This window comes from Cimex lectularius, unplaced genomic scaffold (genome assembly GCF_000648675.2).
Source record: "Cimex lectularius strain Harlan isolate CLEC.00 unplaced genomic scaffold, Clec_2.1 scaffold105, whole genome shotgun sequence".
NCBI classification, from domain to species: domain Eukaryota; kingdom Metazoa; phylum Arthropoda; class Insecta; order Hemiptera; family Cimicidae; genus Cimex; species Cimex lectularius.
Window position 1 is genome coordinate 894,687 of NW_019394178.1, and position 27,708 is coordinate 922,394.

Consider the following 27,708-nt stretch of genomic DNA (forward strand, 5'->3'; position numbering starts at 1 on the left):
AGAGAGGATACATCACAAATATGCGTGCCCTTTGAAGCGGACAAGAAAACCGACAAAAAGCCCAGCATGGAGAGTACCAGATATTGTTGTCCGGAGAATAGCCGAGCATCCACCCACACTAGTCGGGATTCGGCGAATATACGCCTTTACTATAACATTTTATCCGGGCGTCGGTGGCGCAGCAACGGGTGAAGGGGGAAACACACTTACCCGATGCAACGCTACCCGATACTACTCGACGCAAACCCAAAGTCCGATTTTCCATAAGATTGTATTACCCCGTGCACATCTGCCCGATGCTATGCTACCCTACTCTACGCTCTGCGATCCCCACTGTGCAGATTTTCGTCGGGTAGCATCGAGTACAGTCGAAGACAAAAGAACCGGACACTCATGTTTTTATTCAAACTACACGCATTATTGTCGTTATATTAATTACAACATACTTATTTTGATATAAGCCGAGATCAATAATTCGTTAGTTTTTATTTAAAAAGTGTGTGGTGATTAGTGACCGTTTGTCGATGATTATTCGAAAATCGTGAGATGCGGTCTGGTGTGATGTAGGTTTCAGAAAAACATTTTCTTTATCGTGCCAACATACATCACACCAGACCGCATCTCACGATTTCTGAATAATTTGTTAAAAAAATTAATTTTAATGGTTTGGTAGAAAATTGATGAAAAACCGGAATACCATTTTTTGATATAATAAATTTAACTAACAATTTATTACAAGGGTTTACTCATAAAATTTAACTAACAATATATTTCATGGTTTTGCTCATAAAATTATACCATTTTCGTCGAGTAGCGTCAAACTAGACAATCATATTTTTTTGTAGTTTATATCAAACTATGTATATGTAATTTTGTCCTTATATTAATTACAACATTCTAATTTTAATGTAACCCAAATTAAACGAGATCAAAAATTCATGAGCTTTTATAAAAATTATTCAATTATGATGGTTTAGAAGAAAATTTATCAAAACACCGGAATAACTTCATTTAAAACAATTAAGTTTAACAATCAATTTATTGGTGGTTGTGCCCATAAAATTACCTAACAACTTATTACATTGTTTTGATAAATAATGCATTAAGAACAAAAGAGGCGTTGCAATTGCGGTACTGATTTGTGATATACGCTCTGAGACTGTACGCGGCGTGCGCTTGACGTCGGATAGATGTGCACACCCTACCAAAACCAAGAGATCGGGTAGCGTCGCATAGTGTTGAATCGGGTAAATGTGTTCCCCGCTTTAACGAACTTTCTTCCATTCTTCACTCTTGGAATAAAACACAAATAACCGAGGAATTTTTCTTAATCCATTGCCTGACGAATCTAATTTTTGGAAATTTGGTTCGTGGGTTCATGACAATTATGTATATGGACACTTATTGAAAGTTCAGAATGATATTATTAAAGCTCTAATTTTTTTTTAAAGCTCGATCGAAAATTCACAAACACGAAATCTAACATGGTACAATATTTACTCAGAAATCGTGAGATGCGGCCTGGTGTGATGTAGGTTTCAGAAAAACATTTTCTTTATCGTGCCAACGTTTCGATCTTTATTGAGATCATCTTCAGGGCCTGGGATTTACAAACATTGTTTACATTTAACAAATACATTTAGGATGTGGATAAGTGAATTTATACAATGCAAAATATATTTATTTTATTTTATTTTTTATATTCAATCAAAGTATTTCTACTCACTCAAAGTGTTTGTCTTCTGTGTAATTGTGCCATTCTTGAATATAAAAAATATTATTTTGCATTGTATAAATTCACTATTTTTTACATCCTACATGTATTTGTTAAATTTAAACAATGTTTGTAAATCCCAGGCACTGAAGATGATCTCAATAAAGATCGAAACGTTGGCACGATAAAGAAAATGTTTTTCTGAAACCTACATCACACCAAACCGCATCTCACGATTTCTGAATAATTATCGATTAACGGTCACTCATCACCACACAGTTGTACAACGTGAAAATAATATATTAAAGAAAAAATCTTTTCCGGCAAAAATATTCATCCATGAAACAATTTAAAAAAGCAATATTCTTGAAAATTTCGAGTTTACCTGAGAGCTATCTCACGTTTCCATATATCGGGGGCACCGACTCGAAAAACTATATGAACCCTATGTAAATTCGCGTTCGTGACCGACAATGTTACGATGAAAACATTTTCTATTCGACTTTTCTAATTAGTATTATTATTCTTGAAAAAGAATATATGAGAAAAAGGGATAACTTTGAGGTTTTCAATGAAAAATACTTTTGACAGCATGTATCGGTTTTTTCTAAGTTGTTCCTATCAACTTCTGAAGATTCCGATTCACTGCTTCCGCAAACAGATACTCCGCAAATTATTCCACGTGAATAAGCACGTAAGCATCGATGGATTCACGGTTTGAATGAACCCGTGAAGTTTCTCCAGAGAAATTTTACATCCTTTTTTTAAAAAAAAAATTAATAATAATAGTTAATAATAATGTGTGGTAAATTAGTGCCCGTTAATCGATGATTATTCGGATATCGTAGGTTTTAGAAAAACATTTTCTTCAACGTGCCAACGTTTCGATCTTTACTGAGATCATCTTCAGGGCCTAGGATTTACAAACATTGTTTAAATTTAACAAATACATGTAGGATGTAAAAAATAGTGAATTTATACAATGCAAAATAATATTTTTTATATTCAATCAAAGTAGTTCTACTTACTCAAAATGTTTGTTTTCTGGGTAATTGTGCCATTCTTGTATGTCGTGTTGAGAGTGTAATTAATAATAATAATAATTTCAACATTATAAAATATACAGATATGTATAAGGGTGCACTTATGCAAGGACACTTAGTTCGTCAGCCGAATTGAGAAAATAACGAAAAGAAAAAATTATGATTAAATTTGATTTGTGATAAAATTAAATTTTCTTTTTAAGAAAAATAAAAATCCGAGGACTGTTACTGAGCAGTTGTCTTGGGCGGGATAGCAAGACCGTCATCTTCACTTTCAAAATTAAATTGCTCCGCAAGAGAGGCAAGAAACCCTCTGTACTTATATTTAAGACTCACAAAGTTAAGAGTCACGAAGGCAGGCCAGTTTCGTCAAAGTTGGCTTTCAAACGTCCTGAGTCGTAATTCCCTGAAGAAAAGGCAAGTGCCAGGAAATATGGTAGGTGTTCTTTTTCGCCAGTGTTACATACGGAGCAGATATATTGGCAGTCTTCTTTCCAAGGTTTACAGCCCAAGTTGAGGGAGTCACTTCTACATTTGAAAACTGTAGACTTAAGAACAGCTTGGAGTTGGCGTTGACGTTGGAGCAGACTTCATCTCTGAAGTTAAGGTCTTTTGTGCTTTCTGGAGTAGTTGTTGGCCAGCTTCATAAACTTTTCTCGTTGAGAGAATTGAACTGCATTTATAATGTTGGCTATGTCTTCAGTGGAAAGTCGGATGAAGAACGGTCATTGGGCAGTGTTGAAATTTTTTCAGATATCACAAATAACACTTTAGTGTGAAAGTAAAAATGTAGTGTCGTCTTTATTCCAGGATAAAAAGTAATTTGGAGTATAACTGGGAAGGAATAACATCTATTTAAAAAACACGTTGGGCCACTTTGATTTCTTCGTATTTTCTGGATTCAGCAGAATCTTTCAGCGAATATTCCAATATAAGGATGGTTTTTATTTTCCAACGCAAGCCTGAGTCTTGATCTAAGGCCTTTTAAAAATCCATTAACACGCCAAGGCTGCTTTTGCTCAAGGGAAGAGGCGATATTGTAAGAAGCACATGTTTAGTGATCAGAAATAATATTGTCATTTTCAATTATGGGCGATAATTTGAGGAAGGAGTATTTGAATGATTTCAGGTAGATGAATAGAATTTTTAAAAGTAAAATAAAAACAATCATTGCCTTCACTAAAATAATAAATTGTAAGACGGTTTAGCCAACATCGGAAAAACACAGCTGAAAAAACCACGTCTCACACCGACGAGATTGCAAGTCCAGTTAAAGATTAAACAAAACAAGTCCCTTAAGAAAAATACCTATCACTATCGATTGTAATTTTTATCATGGAAAAACTGGAAAAACTACTTTGCAGAAAAATGAAGTGAGAAAAGTGTGGAATTACCGCCGGACCCATGGGTTTAATCATGTCCTGGATTTTATTGCCAACGGCCCATTTATGAGTTATAGCCCCTTTTATTAATGGTCGTCATTTATCTATAAGCAATAAATCGATATAAAACTAATTTAGATCATATTGACTAAATTAGATTGTTTTTTTCTCACCATCTATCTTATTGAAAAATATTTACAACAATTAGTTTGTTAAAAAATTTATTTTATAAGAGTATTGCCGGAATAGTCAACTATCACAACGCCGTGAGATAAAAAAAATCTTCTTTTTTTATATTAAAATTTAAGGGACAATTTATTCTATCACTAAATGATTTTCCGGTGTTTTGTTGAATTTTCTTTCATACCATCAACAATCATAATTAAATATTTTTTGATTAAAAATCATACATTTCTATATCGTTTAATGTATATATTTTTCTGTTTTATTTTTGATACTTACTATTGTGTTTCATATTTCTTTGTTTTTTATTACTTATTATTGCTTTTTACTTCACTAAATTCGTGGTCTGCTTGACCAATTAATACAAGACAATTAATTAAGGTTTTTAGTTGAGATGAAAAAGGCTAATGGCACGAGAGGGATTCGAACCCACGACCTTCGGCTAGATACGCCGCTGCTCTACCACCTGAGCTATCGTAACCTCGATCCACTCGGACATCAACTCCCCATCTCAACCACACCTTATGAGTTTTCCCTCCTTTTGCCATTTTTCAAATGTCGTGTAATCGGTTTGGATTCTCGACGACAATTGAAATGGCAACGGAGAGCTTTAGTGAAGTGTACTTCATTTTTAAATCATTAAAAAAATCATGAAATTTGGCAAAAGGAGGGAAAACTCATAAGGTGGGGTTGAGATGGGGAGTTGATGTCCGAGTGGATCGAGGTCACGATAGCTCAGGTGGTAGAGCAGCGGCGTATCTAGCCGAAGGTCTTGGGTTCGAATCCCTCTCGTGCCATTAGCTTTTTTTCAACTCAAGTAAAAACCTTAATTAATTGAATCATGAATAATGTTTAAAGATATTTTTATTGAATTCACATTACAACTACCCCATGTGGGGTAACTAGTTTGTGACGTCATGGGCAAAGAGAATGTTTCTAACTTTATATGAATATTCAATTAATACATAAAATGTAGGGTTGAAATTTTTCGGAAACTTATCGATTAAGAGGTTTTAATACGGGGATGGTAGTGCCTTTGGCTGAACTAAAGACTTGTGGACCATACGTCCATATTTATTTTAGTATGGAGTGGTCGTATTGTTGGATGTTGTATAGGATTCCGTGTCAGTCGTTTATCTATGCACTACGCTAAAAAATAAAGTCCTTAATGATTTTAAATAATTCCATTTGATCCCTTTTGTGTTTTGAAATAAAATTTATTAACTAAGGGATTAGTTAGGATGTTTTTGTTTGTCGGTTTTGTTCAAGATCTTGTATTTTTACACAGTGGTTTGCTAATTTAAAATTGAGGAAAAAATAGCGCATTTTCCTCATTTCATTGTTTTTTTTATTATGAACAAATGAAAAACCGTTACTCGTACTGGTAGGAAGAATTGTGATGATGCTTCCGGAGAAAAGACCATTCGGTAGTGATCTGGTGAAATGTTTATGGATTTTACACTTGCATTTACCAAAGTTTTATCCTAGAAAGAAGAAGAAAAAGAAAAAATTTCTAGAAACCTTGAAAACACATTTGATAAGAGGGTCAATTTCAAAGCATGTTTCATTGTTATTGCTATGTAAACGATGCCAGGGGATTGGGTGTAAAAGTTAAAAATTCAAACTTCATCTCAAGGAATCCCGGACGGTGAGAAAGAGGATAATCCGGTGCTATGGCCGTTTTGACCTCGCGAATTTCCCATCCGGGGGCCATTGAAATTCGGCCCGCCAGCGGCTTTCGAATATTAATCCTTATGAATATTAAAAAGGGATGATGCACCTCCCTGGCTGATGGAGGTCCTTGATCGCCTTCCGATTAGCCGGGGGTTGCGCTCGTAATGGACGCGCCATCTGGTCTGCTTACGGATCAAAGGGATTCAAGCGTGATTACACCCAATGGAGAAACAGGTGCCACCAACGAAACCGAAAATAAAATCAAAATTTTAACAAATATAACATTTTTAAAATAACTTATATAAAATTGACCGGAAGCCAATCTTGGTTGAGATTAAACAATTTTGTTAGATATGGACTATCAATAATCATCGACTTTCACTTAAATTGTAAAACTTAATTTTCTATATTTAAATATTTTACATAAATATTTAAAAGGAAGAAAATCTAGGGTAGTATCTGCTTAAATTATATATTAAACTTTCTAATAATTTATGTTTCGGAGCACTTGTACACAATAACGACCACGACACAAACCCAATCAACAAAATATGAAAAAAACACGTACACAAAAACAAAACAAATAAACAAAAACGCATTAATTAGACCAAATTCACATACATAGGGAAAGAAACGAATAAGTACTTACTTATTCAAAAAATTAGGCATAAAAACAGTTATGAAAACCATAAACACAATAGGAAAATAGTTATTCAGATATCATGAGATGCTGTCTGGTGTGATGTCGGTTTCAGAAAATCATTTTATTTATCGTGCCAACGTTTCGATCTTTTATTGAGATCATCTTCAGGGCCTGGGATTTAAAAAACAATGTTTACATTTAACAATTACATTTAGGATGTAGAAAAGTGAATTTATACAATGCAAAATATTTTTTTTTTAATTTTATTTTTTATATTCAATCAAAATATTTCTACTCACTCAAAGTGTTTGTCTTCTGTGTAATTGTGCCATTCTTGAATATTAAAAATATTATTTTGCATTATAATAAATTAAATTCACTAGTTTTCGTGGTCCGCTTGACCAATTAATATATTTCAATTAATTAAGGTTTTTAGCTGAGATAAAAAGTCATTGGCACGGGCGGGATTCGAAAAATGACAAAAAGGATGGAAAATTCAAAAGGTGGGGTTGAGATGGGGAGTTGATGTCCGAGTGGATCGAAGTCACGATAGCTCAAGTGGTAGAGCAGCGGCGTATCAAGCCGAAGATCGTGGGTTCGAATCCCGCTCGTGACACTGACCTTTTTTATCTCAACTAAAAACCTTAATTAACTGAAAGATATTAATTGGTAAAGCGGACCACGAAAACTAGTGAATGTATGAAAATAATATTAATTGCAACTGTTGAAATATGTAATAATTGACTGTACTTCTTGTAGGGATTTCCTGATCATGAGCAGAAAAAATAGCCGTCGAAGAGAAATATGAACTAAAATAACCAGTTGTTGAACAATATCACTTGACTCTTGGAAATTTCCTCACCTTAAAAAAAATTTTACGAAGAGGAAAAAAAAGGTTTAAAAAATAGGAAAATTATTAAGACAATACATCGACAAGACCGACCAATTTAAAAAAAAAACCGAAATATACACACTAACTTGCGAATGCGAAGGCAAATACATCGGACAGACAGGAAGAAAAATGAAAGACACATACGATAGCACATCAAATCATTTAGGTACAACTATACACAATCGAATTAGGCGATCTCCATACTAGAAAACAACCACGAATCATCGACAGTACAAGCAAGTAAATATTGCACAAAAATGACCAAAAAAGGACATACTCAGAAATTTCGAATATACTTTATAATTTATCACTAAAAAAATCCTAAATTCAGAAATTAACAATAACTAACACACATGGTGGACACTATTTAAAACATTACATATATTACAAAATCAATAAACTTTAGATCAAAAAGGCCGACTAACACACAGCCATTCTCCACCAACCACAACCTCGTAACTAATACTGTACCGCACAGAAATGACTCAAACTCACATAGGTAGACCAAAATGATAGGTAACTATCAAACTATTGGTTCCTCACCCCACATACCACAGGGGAAATGGCACAATTTAAAAATTTTTGGATTTTGATATAGATGTCATGTTTCGACTTAGCGTTTGACCGCTCCTAGTAAAATAGGTCAATATAACTTTTAACAAACACTTCGCGCTCGCATATTCTCACACCAACCCTAACCATAACCTAACCTAAACCAACACGTGCCAACACTCTAATACTAACCACTAATACTAACTAATCAAACTATTGGTTCATCACTTCACATACCACAGGGGAAATGGTGCCTATTTCACTATGGTGCCTATAATTTAAAAATAATCTAACCTTATCTAACCAAACCTAAACATCAGGTCAGTTGTGACTTCCGTCCAATAAAAACAGTGGCTGCCTATGCAAGTTCAAAAATCCAAGCTTGCTTACCATTCCTCCCATAACCATGAGAAACCACTCGCCATGCTCAAAAGTTTGGAATTGTTAACAACATTTTTGACCAAGTTGTTAGGAAATGTTATGTATATTCACACATAAGGAAAATGCTCATGGACGAGCGAAATAATTTCCCGATGATTTGTGATGTAAAAGCGATAGCTGAAACTATTTTCAAAAAACGTGTGGACTTTGGAATTAACTGAATTCTGTACGCACAATACTATTTAAGAATGCTATTCTTCTTTTCTTCTTGTAATTTCGCATGTTGTTACTTGAATCTATCCAACTCTCTGACTATCTATGTTTTTATTCTTTCTCCATCTATAAATTTTAATATTTTATGTATTTATATATCCAGTATATCCAGTTGTCAATTTATAACATCGAAAATAACAAACGAAATAAACCCTAAAAATAATTTTTATTTAGAAATCGTGAGATGCGGTCTGGTGTGATGTAGGTTTCAGAAAAACATTTTTTTATTGTGCAAACGTTTCGATCTTTATTGAGATCATCTTCAGGGCTCAAAGTGCACTCTCGACACGACACACAAGAATGGCACAATTACACAGAAAAAAAACACTTTGAGCCCTGAAGATGAGCTCAATAAAGATCGAAACGTTGGCACGATAAAGAAAATGTTTTTCTGAAACCTACATCACACCAGACCGCATCTCACGATTTCTAAATAAATGTCGATTAACGCTCACTAATCACCACACCTTTTTCTTTTGTTGTAACGTTCCTAAAATATTACATTCCTAAAAATAATGTGTGATGTTAAGTGACCGTTAGTTAATGATTACCTGGAGATCGTGAGTTGCGGTCTGGTGTGACGTAGGTTTAGAAAAACATTTTCTTTATCGTGCCAACGTTTCGATCCAGGCCCTGAAGATGATCTCTATAAAGATCGAAACGTTGGCACGATAAAGAAAATTTTTTCTGAAATTTACGTTTCACGCATCTCACGTTCTCCAAATAATCCTAAAAATAAGCTAACTTTCTCCATACCATCCGTTTTCCCTTTTCCGTCTTCCGCGCGGTTTCTATCGTAGCAATTTCAAAAACTATTTATTAAAACTCAAGTTTGAAAATATTTCTGTACTATAAAAGTCTCGTGGAACGTTGACATTTAATGGGAAATAAAGTTCGTGGAGAGCAAAAAACTCGACCGTCCGCCATCAAGCTTGCCAGAGAAAAAAAATTGAGCTGAAGTTTAAAAAAATATTCCTTTTTTCCCCTTCCAGTTCGAATAAACTTTAAAATCGCGTTTAATATTTCCCTGAAAATTTATTTACATAATTTATCCGTTGTCTTTTTTATTTTGGGTACAGGGGGAGAAGCTGAAGAGATTGCAAAAGCATTCCCCCAGCCTTGGTTTTTCAGACGTTGAACCTCAGGAACAAAGCTTAAAGCTGAAATGAGAGTAACATTTCATCGGATTGTCTCTCTCCGTTTTTGTTTAGGGGAATATGTTTCTTTGTGGCTATATACATTACACCATGGGCAAAAGACGTAGAGGAATTAAAGTTTTAAACGTTTAAGTAAAGAGAGAACGTAAAATCCCTTTTTGTTGTTGTTTCTCCTCTGTAATAGCGAACTCTATCATAAAATGATACGATAATAAAATATTACAGTTTTAACGAAATTATGTAAAAGGATTAATGAACCAGATTAATCATCTTTGATAGAAGAATTTACATTTCACACATCAGCTGCATTGATTAATTATCAAATCAAATCGTATAAATAATTTTTATCTTAATTTATATTTAAGCAGAAACTATTAACGCATTTCCTTTTAAAATGGTCATAGATATAAGAAGAACTACAAAAATCAATTCGATTATTTAATAAATTAATCCATATTTGCTTATTGGTCATCATTGACCATATTAATCCATTTAATGATTATTTTTATTGTTTCATCTCAACCACAAACCTTCAATAAAAAGAATAATCTCTTGTTTAATTAATCCATAAATGTATTTAGTAGACATAATTGACCAATTATTTGAATTAATCATACTTTTTATCCCACTCGTGACATTAGCTTTTTCATAACAACCAAGACCACGTTAAATTTATGCAAAACTGTAATCCATCTATCAACGCGTGAATCGTGTATTTGTTCTGTTAATTTTAAGGGGTGAAATCGGGAGAAAAAAGAGAATATTCTTAGAGAATAATGTGGCAACCGTATTTCATAAAACAAGATTAAATTGTTCAAACATGAGCGGGAGTATTTGCACTTCCATTAAACTTTAAAGCTAGACGAATAAATTGTAACTTTAGTCCACTCCGTTACGGGGATAAAGTTTGAATGTTATTTTTCCAAAGGTTAAATATCATATAAATGCCCTTCTGCATGTCGGCGTATTTAAAACTAGAAAGTATGACTTGAATTTTGTTTTTAATGTTAAACTTAATATGTATTTTCTTTAATATCAGGCGCACATGACAATCCCGAACGAGGGTATTTCTAACTCCAATATCTTTCAATTAATTACGGTTTTTAGTTGAAATAAAAAAGTCAGTGTCACGAGCGGGATTCGAACCCCACGATCTTCGACTAAATACGTCGTTAATCCACCACTTGAGCTATCGTGACTTCGATCCGTTCGGACACCAACTTCCCATCCTCACCTCTCGAATTTTTTAAGTCACGATAGCTCAAGTGGTAGAGCAGCGTCGTATCTAGCCGAAAAGGTCGTGGGTTCGAATCCCGCTCGTGACACTGACTTTATCATCTCAACCAATACCTTTCATAAATAATAATTAATTGAAAAATGTTAATTGGTCAATCGGTCCACGAACTGTAATGGATTTAGTATTATCTATAATATTAAAATGCTCAGTGAATAAAAGTTCAAAGTTATTGGGAAAATCACTATAGAATATTTATAAAACCCTGAAGGCATTTTTTTTAAAACACCGAAAACCACCTTCCGCGTCAGGGGCGTTGGAACGAATATGTTTATGTTGTACGAATATGTATAATTTATGAGTTAATAAATTATTTGATTAGGAACTCATCTCATAATCTTCTTCGATATTTGAAATATGTTATACCCCTTTAACACACCAATTTAAAGAGACTGCGTACAAACGTGATAAGATCAATCAAAGTCAGAATCAATCTTTTTTTTTCTTTTTTAAATAGCGGCAATTGGTGGACGCTAAAGAGTTTGTTGGAATACGACACCTGAGATTCAAGTCCGAAGTACTTTTAAAAAGGACATCCGGTAGATCCAAATTATACTTCGTCGCAAAATCGTCGACAGGTGCACTGTTAAAAAATATTTGCCGGATATTAATCAATATCCAGGTGATGTGAAAATTAGTCAATTTCAGTGAAATTCGTAGATCTTATATACGCCGCTGATCAACAACTTGAGCTATCGTGACTTCGATCCACCCGGACAACAACTTCCCATCTCAACCTCACCTTTTCAATTTTCCCTCCTTTTTGCCATTTTTCAAATATCGTGTAATCTATTTGATTCTCGGCGACAAATGAAATGGCCACGGAGAGCTTTCATGAAGCTTCATTTTACCATTAAATTCACTAGTTTTCGTGGTCCGCTTGACCAATTAATATATTTCAATTAATTAAGGTTTTTAGCTGAGATAAAAAGTCCGTGGCACGAGCGGGATTCGAAAAATGGCAAAAAGGAAGGAAAATTCAAAAGGTGGAGTTAAGATGGGATGTTAGTGTCCGAGTGGATCGAAGTCACGATAGCTCAAGTGGTAGAGTAGCGGCGTATTTAGCCGAAGGTCGTGGGTTCGAATCCCGCTCGTGACACTGACTATTTTATCTCAACTAAAAACCTTAATTAATTGAAAGGTATTTTCTAACCTTGGTATGACATGCAAGTTTATCATTTTCCCGAGAAAAATACCGTTTAACATTTTTTTTTAATCTTGGGAACTTGATTTAACTCGATATGAGTTGATTGGAGATCTGACGAGAGAAACGTTTGACTTTCGTATCAAATCGAGATGGTGGATGATCTCGGCTGTTAACACTAGCAAAGTTTTTTACCGGTCACTCTCTTCATATTTTTTAAGAGATTCACAGCCGCTTGCTTTCGCATCCTTTTATCAATTGCAGACGATAAAATACGGTTTTATCTAAAGTCACTGGTGTGACTACAAAAATAAAATTATTCCCAGAAAAAATAGAGGAATCTAGGATCTAAATTGCTCCAGTCAATAAACGTTTTCTTAATCTCCATGAAACAAGAAATTAAAAAAACTTGTCATTTCTTACGTGAATTTGGTTTTCTTTTTTCTCTTTTTTTCCAAACTGGCTCTAAGATTTTTTCCTGGCTTAATTAATTGTCTTGCGACGCGAACTGGAATCGGGAAACCTGCCCTTTTCCGGATTCATGGCACGTAGAAGGAGCTAAAGCCCTTCGTCGAAATTGTTTTTTCGATTAATTTCTTTGTATTGTACATTCGTCGCCATTTTTCTACCTTGTTCGTGTAGCTGACATTTAATTAAGTTGTTAAGAAGAACAAATTTGTTCCCTTTATTTTGCCTCTTAACATTATTGCTACAATATTTTACGACCCGAGCGGAGGAAAATAAAAAACGGCATGAGGTAAAAAACAAATCTTACGATAGTAAATATAATATAAATTCTTTTCACTTAGTAATACTTCAAAATTATTCAATATAGAAAGTTATAAGTGAAACTTTTAACTTGATAAAACACTACTCAGCAAATGAACTGTTCTTCATTCTTAGAGTCATTTTGAAGCTGTAAATGCAAGACAATTCAATAAAATATATCTCGTGTACTTCTTTCACTCGTACGACCTCCTAAGCCCATACCAGAAAAATAAAAACACTGTCCTCAATGCTAGGAATGATTACATGACCATCAAGTTGTTCATTTATGATCCCAGGTTTTTTTACATATAATGGACATCGGTTGATTGTACTATTTGAGAATGTTATATTACTGGAGCATCTTCCTCGTAAATATACGTTCTAGGATTTTAGTTCTGTCGACAAGAATTTTTTTCTCCGTGCTTGGCTTCGTATTATGTATTGTGATCTTCAGTAATTCAAGATTTTAGGTTGTTTTTATTAATCTGTTTTTTATGCCCAATAGGTCTACCAATCAGAAATTTTCCATCTCGGTTGTGCAAGTTCGAGAATTTCGTGAAGAAGGTGTCGGTGTCTTCATTGGAGGTTTCCTGGATGAAGTAGATTTGGGAATGATCAGTAATGTCTTTGAGAGCTTAACGAGGACTTTTCCATTACTTATAAAAATTCCAAGGATCTTCCTCCCTTTTTGTATGTTTTGACATATTTAACAAGTTGGTAAGTAGGTGACAAAGATTGGTTCGTCCATAGGGGAGCCAAATACGCCTTCTTTCTGAATTTTCTCATAGTCAGTATGAATTGCGTTTTGATGAAACTTTACCACGATAGAAGAAGGCAGGTGCGAAGGGACACGGCGTCATTTTATATGTTTCATCCTCATATAGAAATTTAAGCAATAGTTTTATTGTTTTTTATAGGTTTTCCTAGTCCGCTAAAAATGCATAGGAACTAAAAATTTAAAGATTTATCTTATAATTAATCTTACAGATTTTAATCGAATTTAATTTAATAAAAATAATATTAAATCGTGTATGGAAAGCATTAAGACTAAAAGACATAACTAGCATCCCTGCATCATAACTTTCTCGCAGTACATAAAGTATTGTATATCCAGAATTAACCAAACGCAAATATGTGTTTATAAAGTCCTATACAAGCCGATTTTACATTTTTCAAAAAAATCTATTTTTCCCACAATATGATAAGACAAAATAATTTTTTCATGACAAACGTCCGGAATACGTTTTCTTTATTTGTCGACTTTTGGATTTGAATTTTTCGATTGGATTTAGAAGCAAAGTTATGCATACAACGGCACAATCTGTACGTTTTGGCCCTCTGACAAACATGACATTAGCCGTATATCGAGACTGCCCAAATTAATTGGTTTTGGCCGCGTTTCAAGCCCAAATTCTGCAAAAACAAATCAAACACCACTCAATTATCAGTCCTAAAATTTCATGTCCGAAAGCTTTCAAATCGACCTGTTGAATTTTTTTCTTTTTTAAATTATTGAATGATTTTTAAAAAATACTGTTTTTTAAAATAAATGCATATGGTAAAGGCTTATGTAAATGAAACGCTCCTGAATAGATAATCTCATTATTAAGCAAAATACCGAACTCGATAAGGCCATAAATTATCGTACGATGATAAATTATACAAAATGTTTGTTAGCAGCTGAAATATCCCAGACTTCCTATTATATAACGTTATCAAAAATGAATTGTTTTTCAGGACAGAATCGTCTAATTAATTTGTTTTAAGGACTATGAGATGGATTTCATGTTAGATAAGTTTTATAAATGATTAAATATCTCGGACTAACATAGGTTTAAAATAAGCAAAACGCAAAAGTTTACTTTTATTGTTTGTTTTATTATGATGGGGATACAATGTCTTTTGCATCTTCCATATATCGTGACCGTTAGTTAATAATTATTTGGACAACTTGAGATGCGGTCTGTTGTGATGTAGGTTTCAGAAAAATATTTTCTTTATCGTGCCAACGTTTCGATCTTTATTGGGATCATCTTCAGGGCATGGGATTTATAAATATTGTTTACATTTTACAAATAGATGTACGATGTTGAAAAAAGAATGAATTTATACAATGCTAGAATTTTTAAATTCAATCAAAGTGTTTGAACTCACTAAAAGAGTTTGTTTTCTGTGTATAACACGAAAATTGAGTGTGTACAAATACTTTGATTGAATTTAAAAAATCTAGCCTTGTACAAGTTCATTTTTTCTTCTTCCACATCCTACATGTATTTGTAAAATGTTTATCCTCCACAATTTGCTCTTGGCTATTTGTTGGACGAGTGCCTGGAGCTCCTCCGAGCCAGTTGCAGGATCGTCTGCAAAGTAAACACGGCGAGAAGAGGGTGTAGTTGGGATGTCTGACGTAAAGAGAAAGTTCACTCAACCTTGTGGCCCTCCAGCTTCCACAGGAGAATAGTCAATGAACTCGGAAGAATCGTCTTGAGAGATAGAATTAAAGATAAGGTGTTAGGAAGGACGCGTTCTAGTATGTTTAGTTCGTATAGGAGACTGTCACACGCCGTCGAACGTTTTGTGACTCGTTTGGAAGAGCTCCATACGGTATTTGATACGATCGAAAGATGAGGATGTGATCTACAACGCGAATCGCCTGTTGGGTTGTGGAGTGTTGAGAGCGAAAACCAAATTGGTGGTTTGGGAGAGGGTTCAAAGAAGTAAATGTAGCGATCAATCATTTTAGGAGGATCTTCTCAAATATTTATGAAAATAATCTAATTGGACGCTAGGAAGAAACATTATAGGCGGGCGTGCAAAAAAAGGTTGATATTCCAATATTTCAACATGGTTGATGATACGGGATTTAAAAAAAGGAATGAATTATGAAAGATAATGAAATCAAATCTGTTTATTACGAAATAGAATGCTAAAACAAAGAAGTGACTCACAACAAATGTTAAAAATGCATTCCGTCGTATGCGTTAAATTGATTGCATTTTACTGTATTTGGGAAACCCAATATTTTTAGAGTCTATGCTAGACCACTCTGTATATATTTCAAACGAGGAATTTCGTTCCAGCGGAATGTATAGGTTGTCCTTTTTAGATGGCCCGGCTGAATTTCTCTTGAAACATTGACGCTATAAAAAAATTAAAAAATAATTTAACGTGTTTAATAGTTTTTGATTTTGTTTCAAATTTTTACCTTTTTAAAAAAAATTATACAGGGTACCTCTAGCCCAGTTCAATTTTTAGAATTTCAAATACGACCCTATACATCCTGACATATCATTTTAAAGTTCTTCATTGGATTTCCAATAGGTCAAAAAATGACAAAGTTATGGCAGAAAGTTCGAAAAAACGCATTCCGTTTGTTTCGTTGTTAATTGCAATAATTTGCTTCTTCACTAAAATAAACATTAATTGCCTTGATTGTTTACATTCTGTCATTGTTTGTTGCAAATCTTAATTCCTGGAAGGAAATAAATTGTACAACAGTACAGATTCGTTACATTCAGTATTATATTCAAAATGAAATGAAGATCACATTTTTCGCGAATATATTATTATTTTTTTTATTCATTACTTATCATATATTTTTTATATTTATTAAATATTATTTATATTATTGTAATTAGCAAGATTAAAATTTAACTAACAATTTATTACCTAGTTTTGTTCTAAATAACGCGTATGATCTACTAATCTACCTCTGGCTTCGCGAAGTGCCTAAAATCTCCCACGCAATGAGTAAACAAGCGCTCGGATTTCGTCTTGTGAAATAGAATCCCATTATGCAACAAGAACGGTTTGAAGTTGCTCAGCGATTGCTGAAGGCAGCGAACGATGTCTAACCCGTCTACTTATCAAGTCCCATAAGTGTTCCATCGGCAGCATTATTTATGCATTAACGCGAAGCTGTCCCAATAAATGGAGCGAATGTGACTACAGCTTTAACAAGAACTTTCTCCATTTATCTTAAGGCAGTCAAAGATCAATTCTGTGTGATAATCAGTAAGGAATGAGCATAGACGTTCATTACTTAATTACTTATTGGTTTATTATAAATTATTATTTCCAATTTTTATGCAAAGATGGTTAAGAAGAAAAAATTAATGTCAAGAGCGACTTTTGTGGGTTCCAATCCCGCTGGTAACTATAATTTTTCTTCTCAACTGTCTGTGCATAAAAATTGGAAATGGACATCGATTTCATCCCCATAACCGACTGTTTTTGAAAAGGCTGTGACTCACGCATGGCCCATGAAGCAAAGCGAGTCATCTGAATGCCACAGACCAAACCGGCACTCAAAGGTGAAAAAACAACCTCCAAGATGCTAATTTGTGAATAGCCTACATTCTAGATGCCTCTCCAATAGTATAGATTCTGATGCGGGACGACTACACTATGCTATTCTCACAAAGGCTTCTGACTGTTTTAAGGCTCATCCTCACATTACGGACCGTTTCGTGACTTATCAAGCCGTTAAATGACGGATCCGTAATGCGGTAAGAGCAATAAAATGATCATCTTAATCCGTAAATCGCGGTTGACCACTACCGTCTTTCGAAAAGCACTATTTAAATTATTTTCCTATAAAGAAGGTCCGATTAATTTATTTCCGATAAGTCCACATCAAACGTTGACACTGTGAACCACCTGGCGTTGACAAGGGTACGAAGTTTTCAGATTTTCCTCTGCCCACGTTCCAAATTTCCAACGGTTCAGAGGCGACTTGGATTCATCAGTCCGTAGGATGTATGGAAGAACGTTTTCTTCAACCTCCCAAATCGACATTTCTGCAAGAAACGTTAAACGCCTGTCATAATCAGAGTTCCAAAGTCCATGAAAAGATGAGAGCGATACGGCTTAAAATTGTAAGTCCGAAGAACATCTCAAATTTTATTTCTTCAAAAACTAAAACCCTTCCAACATTTTGGAGAGAGGAATTCTGATTTTCACGAACATACAGTAAAGCATTGAGTTTCTCGTGAAAATTACGCTGCCCGTACTGGGGCTATCAGGAAATTTCTATGAGTACAACCTGACTTCGCGAAGCGCAATACCACCATTATCAATAAAGCAGTCGTATATATCAAATCGCATTTGATCGGAAAAATGTGGTCTTCGGTTTATTTTGAATAGAATACTGAATGAAACGAATCGGTACTGTTGTACAATTTATTTACTTCCAGGAATTAAGATTTGCTTTCATAATGCGAGTTTGACCAACAATGACAGAATGTAAACAATAAAGGCAATTAATGTTTACTTTAATGAAGAAGACAATTGGAATTAACAACGAACCAAACAAAATGCGTTCTTTCAAACTTTGTGATTTTTGACCAATTTGAAATCCGATTGTTTTCGACGTAAAACATCCTTTAAAATGATATGTTAGGAAGTATATAGTCGTATTTGAAATTTTGAAGTTGAACTGGGTCTGAGGTACCCTGTATAATTTTTCTCCAAAAAGGGAAAAATTTGAAGCTAGACTAAAAAATATTAAATACGTATTTTTTATTTATTTATATATATTTTTTTTTATAGTGTCATTGTTTCAAGAGAAATTCAGCCGGGCTATTTTCAAAGGACACCCTGCACATTCCGCCAAGAACTCGTGCATACGCACACACACATGCACACACATATTGACGCCTGTAAATACATTGATTGCATATTTAAAAAAATATTTTTTTTCATTGTATAAATTCTCTTTTTTCCACATCCTACACGTATTTGTTAAATATAAACAATGTTTGTAAATCTCAGGCCCTGAAGATGATCTCAACAAAGATCGAAACGTTGGCACGATAAAGAAAATGTTTTTCTGAAACCTACATCACACCAAATCACATCTCACGATTTCCGAATAATAACCTATAAATACATTCACACATAGCTGTAGTCACCGGGCTTTTGTATTACTCCAGTTCCAAACCCTTCCTTTCACATTACAAACATATATTAACCTAGACTACTTTGGCCAATCTAAGAGGTAGTCGATATTCCGTTTCAGACTCTCACACACAACACACATACAATTAAATTTACTTATTATTAATTTATTAATTAAATTAAGTAATTTAATTTATTTTAATTAGTTTGGGAGAGGGTTCAAAGAATTAAATGAAGCGATCAATCATTTTAGGAGGATCTTCTCAAATATTTATGAAAATAATCTAATTGCACGCTAGGAAGAAGCATTATAAAGTAGGCGTGGAAAAAAAGTTGATATTCCAGTATTTCTAAACCAAAGGGAAGTATTAGCGCGGAGAATCCTGCTGTGTAAGTACGTGAGGAAGATTATGGTTTTTGGGAATTCACGAATGATTCGGGACGTGATGAGGTCAAAGCCAAGGGACTTGCGATTCGGCAACGGGTTAAGGATTAATTTAACTTCAGAGACTTCGGAATGAGTGACTGCTTTCGGAGGGCTTGAAAAGGGTGGACTTAGTTATTCATGAATCTCTGTTTCGTTAGACGCACAGTTGAGGTCGGGTGTGAATCACAAAAGGTATTAGGCAAAAATGTTTTTCTACAAGTATATCAGTTTTATTGAATGTTGAATTTTCGAAGAATCTACGATGGCATTTAATTTCATACTAGAAGGAAATTATTATTTTTGAAATATAATTTCTGGAGGAAAGAGAGAAAAACAGAGAGCAATAGAGGACGAAGAGATGGTGAGACCGAAATATTGAGAAAAATATACACTATTTTTGCCTAATAAAATTCTTTAACTTTTTACTATTATAGTTTTGAAAGGAAATAAAAAGAAAATAATGTGAAAGGTTCTAAAAATAAGACAAAGAAGAATGAAAAAAATGCGATTTATTTAAAAAAATATGATTTAAATAAAATTATTTATATTTATATTTTGAAAAATAGTATTCTTTATTAAAAAAAAGAGAAACAAAAATTTCGCCGTGACCAGGTTTCGCACCGGGTTATTGCGGACACAACGCAACGTATAGTACTAATCACTAGACGATCACGGCCATCCCAAAGGTGATGATAGTTGAGCACGTTCAACAAGCAGATCATTTCTGATCATTTAGCATACATCAATAGTATGCTAATTTTAGCAATAAATTAGAAAATCTGTCAATGCAAGATTTATTTATACAATAATAAACAAGAAAACAGCAATTAATTTATATAATATTTATATTATTAATATTTACTCTCTCTCACTCACACACACACACACACACACACNATTGGACAATTCTGGACAAAAAGGAAAGGCTATTGAACGCAGAGTGAACTTGTGTTCAGTTAATCCACCGGGAACGCTAGTACATAAGGGTGAGTCGTTTAAATTTTCTTTTGACTCAGGATCTGAGTGCTCTCTTGTTCGAAGTAAAATTCAAGGACGATTATCTGGACCTAATTTTGAAACCCCTGTTATTTTAAGTGGTAGTGCTCGCATTACCAGTAATTCCTTGGCATACCGTCCATATAGATGTTTCAGGAAAACTGTCAGGCAAAAATGATTCAAAAGAATATTTAGTACTATTAATAGACGTCTTCACAAAATACGTTCTACTTTACCATACTCGAAAACTTGATGCTACAAGTGCCATTAAAGCTTTGAAACAGGCAATATCCCTTTTTGCCGCCCCTTTACGGCTAATAGCAGATCAGGGAAGATGTTTCGCAAGCAATGATTTTAAGCAATTCTGTAATAATCATCAAATAGAACTCCATCTTATTGCAACAGGAGCACCTCGCGCAAACGGCCAAGTAGAAAGGGTTATGTCAGTTTTGACCAATATGCTCACTGCCACTGAGCTTGGAGAACGCTCCTGGCAGGACGCAGTCCCTGATATTCAATTAGCCATCAACTGTACTATTAATCGAGTCACTCATGCATCCCCATTGGAATTAATGATAGGAAAAGTTGGTAGACCATTAAATCTGGTCGTTCCCACCGAATCCATAACCGGTTCTGAAAACATTGATTTAGATGCTATTCGCGACAAAGCAACTCAAAATATGATTAAAACAGCAAATTATGATAAAGCCCGCTTTAATAAAGGGAAAGCTAGAGTAAAGTTGATGTCTAAAGGTGATCTTGTCCTGATTCAAAATGAACCTCGTAATCAATTAAAATTAAGTCCAAAATTCCGTGGACCTTTTCGGATTATAGAAGTACTTGATCAAGACCGTTACCTTTTAAAGTCTCTTACTTCAAATCGCAAGTACAAATTTCCGCATGACCAACTGAAACAAGTACCTGACCCGTCAGTTCAACCAGATAGCTTCTTATCCGATAATATATCGTATGATCCCAACGTCGACTCAGAGGATAACAATGATTCATAAATTCACGATTAATAATATTGTAATAATACTATTACTAATGAGCAGTGATGACTTGATTTAGTTAATATTATAATGCTGTTAAGTATCAATGAATTTTTTTTTTTTTTTTTTTTTTAGCTAAGATTATGCTGCACATACATATTACTTTTCTCTTTGATTAATAAGTCTCGAACATATACCTTGTGATTCGGTCATATAAGTTGATCACTAGCTCTTAGGAAACCATTATGAGATCTCCTAATGGTCGAATCACTGAGGAAATTGAATTTGATTATTGATTAGGTTAAATGATTTTAATTACTTCTTGTTTATCTGAACATGTATTGGTTTCGCATTGGTATTTGCCATGTAGTGTGGTTGCTAGCCCTTGATGGCCATTATGTGACGTGACTATTCGCCTTGCTAGTGCGATTCCACTATATTGTGGAAGGTTAACTCTAATTGAAGGAAATTGATCTTGTTCAGACCTGGCTGAAAAAAAAAAAAAATTGCGAGATTGTCAACTTTCCCCATCTTTTTATGTATGTACTATGTTGTGGGCTGAAGAGACTGTCAACTCTCTTTCTTGCTCATTGTCATTATTATTCAAAGAGACTGTCAACTCTCTTTCTTGCTCATTGTCATTACTATTCAAAGAGACTGTCAACTCTCTTTCTTGCTCATTGTCATTACTATTTTAAAGAGACTGTCAACTCTCTTCCAAGTTATTATTTTTAAGCATTTATTCAAGAGATTGTCAACTCTCGCATAAATTTGGTTATTATCTGATTTGAAAATTGTTTAAATTATCTATGTAAATTGATAAATTTCTAGTTACTATGTGCCAATTCATCACTCTTGCTCAGCAGTACCTACTAACATAGCAAATTACTTACAACAGTAATTTAATGTTGTGCTCTATACTTAATGTTCATGCAAAGTAAAGCTAACAAAGACAACTTATCTGTGGGTAATCTAAACGTATTCAATATGATATACTCGGTTTTTGTCAGTGTGGCCGAGTGCTCTTAATCGGAGTCTANCAAGAATTACCAGTAAACCGCGAGAAGAGAAAGGATCTGTTCTTTAAAAGTTTTCTTTTAAAACAATAGGTAAAGAAAAGGATGAAATCATTTTTAAAATGTATATAAAGTAATAAATCAACGTATTCAACACCAAGTTGTATAGTGTGCTGAAACATCTAGAAGATTAATTTCTGTACAACTGTAACATTGCTAGCTCGAATTGAGCTCAATTAGCTGGATTCATAAATACACTTTCGTAATAAAATAACACAAAATGTTCTCTGTGCAATCTGGAAAATAGAGAGGAAATTGTTTTTCTTTTTTTAGGTTCATACACACAAAGACCAAAAACCGGACAGTCGTATATTATTGTTTATTTCAAACTATATCTATTTTTATCGTTATATTAATTACATCATACGTACTTTAATCTAAACCAAATTAAAGGAGGATCAGAAATTCGTGAACCAATGGCGATATCAAAAAAATTATGAGTTTAACATTTTTTAGACTAGTTGCAAATTTTTTCCTTTATAGTTATTTTTGGAAATTTATTAAAAGTTTCTCTGTTTTTTTAATTCTATATTTTGGGGTGAATTAATATACATTGGCGTTTGATAAGATTAAAATTAGGCCCTTCTAATAAGAAATTTAATACATAATTCAAAAATGTGGTTAAAAATTAGAACAGATGCTCTGGAACTTGGAAAAATGCCAAGTCCCAGCTTAGGGTTGGGATTTTTGGAAAAAATACATAAAAATTCGTAAATTCCGACCGGATTGAGATAAAACATTTCGGCATGTTCATTTTATCCTATTTAGGATTTACTATAACAAAAAACGGAAAGAACAAAAGAGATAATGAGAGCGAGATATTAAGAGAAATCACAAGAAATAAATAATTCCTATATATATTTAGTATTTTTTATGAAAATAAAATGAAAACGAGAAAAAAAAATTTCTGCCGTGACCAGGATTCGAACCTGGGTTATTGCGGCCACAACGCAAGGTACTAACCACTATACGATCACGGCTATCCCGAAGGTTGGTGGAGTACGGGTAAAACATGCTCTAAGCTCGGCCAAAGTGGAACAACGTCCGGTGAGAATGATTCCCACTTCAATTCAAACCTTCTCACTATGATAATGGGCAATTTTATTAAAATTTTCCATATACATAAAAAAATAAATTTGTTCTTCAAATTTAAAACTGGGTATTTCATAATTTTCATACTGTGGAATAAATAATTTAGCACATTTTTCGTGAATTGCGTTAATGCGTTATTAGAAACACTAACGACTACAATTCTATTGTGTTCAATTTACATTTGTCAATTCGTCAATGTTAATTTCCATTGCCCTTGATAGCCGAATATTAACCGTTGACTGTTATTTTAGCTTTATTTTTCTAATAAACTTTCAACACATATCGTTTATACCTAACATTACTTTTTTTATTAACATTATTATTATTATTTATAAATTATTATTAATGTTGTTCTCAAAACAACATCCACACTTACAAAGGACGTATTAAAATGAAACTTTTTTGATGGTATTAAGTCGAAAGATATTAGACAAGTGTCCGAGCATTCTTGCCAACATTAACCCTAATAGCCAAGAATTTTTTAAAATATGGTTTTCCCTCTGATTTGTGTATGTATTTCAAAGTTATTATGAATAGTAGGATACATAGAATAAGAAATTAATATACAGGGTTGTATTGAGTTAGATTAGATTAACAAAAAGTTATAAAAACGAAACCTTTGGCAACGTACTAGGTCTGTTATTGACAAATAAAATTACAACAAATTTTTGAATAAGTCAAAAAACTAAATAAAACTATTGAACAACAATCATATTATATTCATATTCATAACACTTTTGAAAAGCGTGTCAACAGAGGATCGGACCTCCGGCTCGTACTACACGTATTCTGTCTCAGCTTCTCTCAGGAATGATGATGTACCTTGGATCGTTCCCGTTAAAAAAAGTCCAAAACATTTGCGGACATCTCTTCAAAGTATACAAACCTCATAACTTAATCGATATTGAACGCGTAAAATTTATATCAGATACACTTATGACATATCTTTCCCGAATACTAGGTCGTCCTTAAAAGGAAAATGAGGATCTTTAACGTCCGCACCTAGCCTCCGACCTTATCGGACGTTTTGATTCTCAAGATGAGAGCTGACGCACCTCCGCATACGACGGAAGAGTGATACCGCCGCAGCATTGGTGTAGAGGCGTTACAGCCCCTAAGGGCAAAGAACAACCTCTCTCTCCGCTTGTCCACTCCGAATGATCGGGCCCGCATTGTGCATCGGGTCGCATGCCGCGCGCAAAGGGCTACCTAAGCCGAAATACATCAGCCTGGTCTCCCGCGCCCACCCTAGATAGAGAAGGCCACTATATATCCCACAGTACTGGGGCTTCCCATAGCGTAGAAACTACCGGATCCGCCCCGGCCGCGGTTTTGTTTAAAGTGGAATTGCTAACCACCCCCTAGAGGAGACCGCCTACGGTAAAAGCCTCCAATCGAGCTCAGCCTACACCTATGTGCAAAGCATACTCGAATAGGAGCAACCGATTCACTACCCATTCCCATCCGCCACTACTCATGCATTCGAAGGTCTATTTCAGAGTAATCATAGCGCGTACTCAACGCTTATACGCTGCCGTCCGATCCGGCGTATCCCGTGAGGCCGGGTGTTTAACGATGGCCATACGCAAGTTTCGTGCGAAGGTCACAGTTAGAAGACAGCCTCTCTAAGTTCCCGCCAGGGATCACACCACGTACCAGTACGAAAACATTTCCAGTGTAACAGGGGTGAATTTTGGAACATTTCTGTTAGTAGAGATGGTTATGTGCATCTATGCAGACAGGATCTGGTGCCGTAACCCTCGTGTGCCTCTGATAAGGCACCCGCCGCCCCATGCCGACCCGAGGCCGACACAATTACAGGTTGTGCCATGCCCTCAGGCATTATTTTGCGCCCGGACCCCCCCCCTTGCTGCCAAGGGTTGGGAGGGGTCACAGGGAAGAATGAAGGAACCTGGATTGAAAGAGGGCCGTATGACATCTACACCTCCAGATCTGCCACCTAAACACACCTGGTCATGATTTGTGACGAACTTCACAAAAACAGCCGCCGTCTTTCTGGCTTCTTTATTTAACGCAATTTTGAGAACTAAACTTTCTTACATTAAAATGATCCCAAAGCTTCATAAAAATATAACCACCCCATTATGTTTTCGTCATATTAGTCAATAATCTCACAGCTGTTTTAAGACAAACACAATTTTTACTTCTGATATGCTCAGAAATGAAAATGCACTTACCGCCACATACGAAGATGACACCAGCATATTAACAAAATTACCATTAAAATCAAAACATTCGACATACACGTACCTACTCAAACCTATATGGATGTATGAGTGCCAAGCTTATGGATCCGCCAAATATTACAATATTCAAAGATTACGAAGTTTTCAATCCAAAATTTAAAACTAATTCTTTCTGCCTCTTCATTCCCCACAATTACCACGTAAATGGCTGAAAAGAATATGGATAAGAGACTTATTAAATGACTAGTATCATTTCGTTAGTCGAGAGCTGCCCAATGGTAGCTTTCTCTAAACACACGTAATGCCACAAACATAAATTATCCTATCTGCTGGTTGTATATAATACATGTACAGTTGTAGGTAAACAGATAAACATAAATAAATTTTAAAAAAATTAGAGTCACCTGTGCTCCCCCCCCCCATGAAAAAAAGCTTGTAATTTGTTTATCGCATAAATTGGAGCAACCTTTCTTTAAAAACAAAATATTTAAAAAATTTATTGTCGATTACAATTGAATTAATTGTTTTTGTTCCTGTTCAATAAATGTATTAAAAACAAGGTAACTATTAGTGAAAAGGTCAGAAGGTACATAGTATAGGGTTTAACATAAGCAGAAAAATAGCATAAAATACCAATGCATTATTTCCTTCGTAGAAATGGACATCCCTCAAATGGGGTGCATCAGGTGCATCAAATTTGAACGCAACTTTTTCCCTTTATTACAACGAACTTTATCTGTATTTGTTTTTATTTATTGTGGAAAACGTTTTTAGTAAGAATAAATCAATAAAATGTATACGTTTATAATTAAAACGAAAATCAAATCAAATACATGTTCCACCATACGAGATGTCAATAAACCGTCTGCCGCTCTGTATTTATAGAATATATAAATAAATATAAAAAGAAAAGACGTTTCCGGCCAAAAAATAATTTCTTTATGAATTAAACAATTGTGATTCTTGTTAAGCACCTTCTATAGCTCCTAAATACGATATGTTTATAGCCAACAAAAGCAGACAATTTTAGGCTCGATCAGCCTGGGAAATTTATTTGTTTTTCTCCAATGTCCTGTGTTCCCCTTAAAAAGTTACAACTGTTCTGGATTTTATCCAAGTTCATTTTTATTCTTAATGTTCCATTTTTTCACATATAAAAAGAAAATAATATGCATTACTGTGTTAAATGAGATAAGATAAATAAACTTTTACAATAACAGAAAGACCCTTAGGTAAAGTTATAGGCCAAAAAATATTTACTATTTTTCATAACTAACAAGAAATAAAAACTGGTGGATTTCTTTCTTTTTATACCCCGTTTTCAGTAGGTCAAAAATATGTTTCTGTGCCGGTGTTTTTGACAAAAAGACCATTTGTAAGTATGTCGGGTTCGAATTAAGGGCCGCTGGATTCGAACCCGGGACATTCACCTTACAGTGATGAGCGCCGTATCAACGCCCAAACCGTTGCGGCCACTGACACCCCCATTTATTTTTATTACAACTAATTATTCAGAAATCGTGAAATGCGGTCTGGTGTGATGTAGGTTTCAGAAAAACATTTTCTTTATCGTGCAAACGTTTCGATCTTTACTGAGATCATCTTCAGGGCGTGGGATTTATAAACATTGTTTACATTTAACAAATACATGTAGGATGTTGAAAAAAGTGATTTTATACAATGCAAAATATATTTTTTTTAAATATTCAATCAAAGTATTGGGTTGTCCGGAAAATAATGCAGGATTTTGGTATTAAACAAAAAAAAAGAAACTAGTTACTTTAAAGCAATGTTCTTTAATCAAAATAATTTCCCATACTCTCAATACATTTCTCCCAACGTGTTGGTAACTTATTAATTCCGTCTGAGTAGAATTCAGAATTTTTAGAATTGATAAAGTCAATAAATGCATTTTCCAGT

General features: G+C 34.3%; 2 protein-coding genes and 1 non-coding gene across 4 annotated transcripts in view; 1 reads left to right on the top strand and 2 right to left on the bottom strand.

The window, feature by feature from the left end:
• Positions 1–27,708, bottom strand: part of LOC112126113 — a 302,358-nt gene that overhangs the window by 113,358 nt on the left and 161,292 nt on the right. The window lies entirely within an intron of this gene.
• The window catches only part of LOC106664874 (protein slit), a 234,670-nt gene that overhangs the window by 47,121 nt on the left and 159,841 nt on the right, over positions 1–27,708 (top strand). The gene's annotated exons all lie outside the window — the stretch shown is intronic.
• Trnah-gug lies at positions 23,398–23,469 on the bottom strand. Its single transcript has one exon. It is a non-coding gene; the product is annotated as a tRNA-His (tRNA).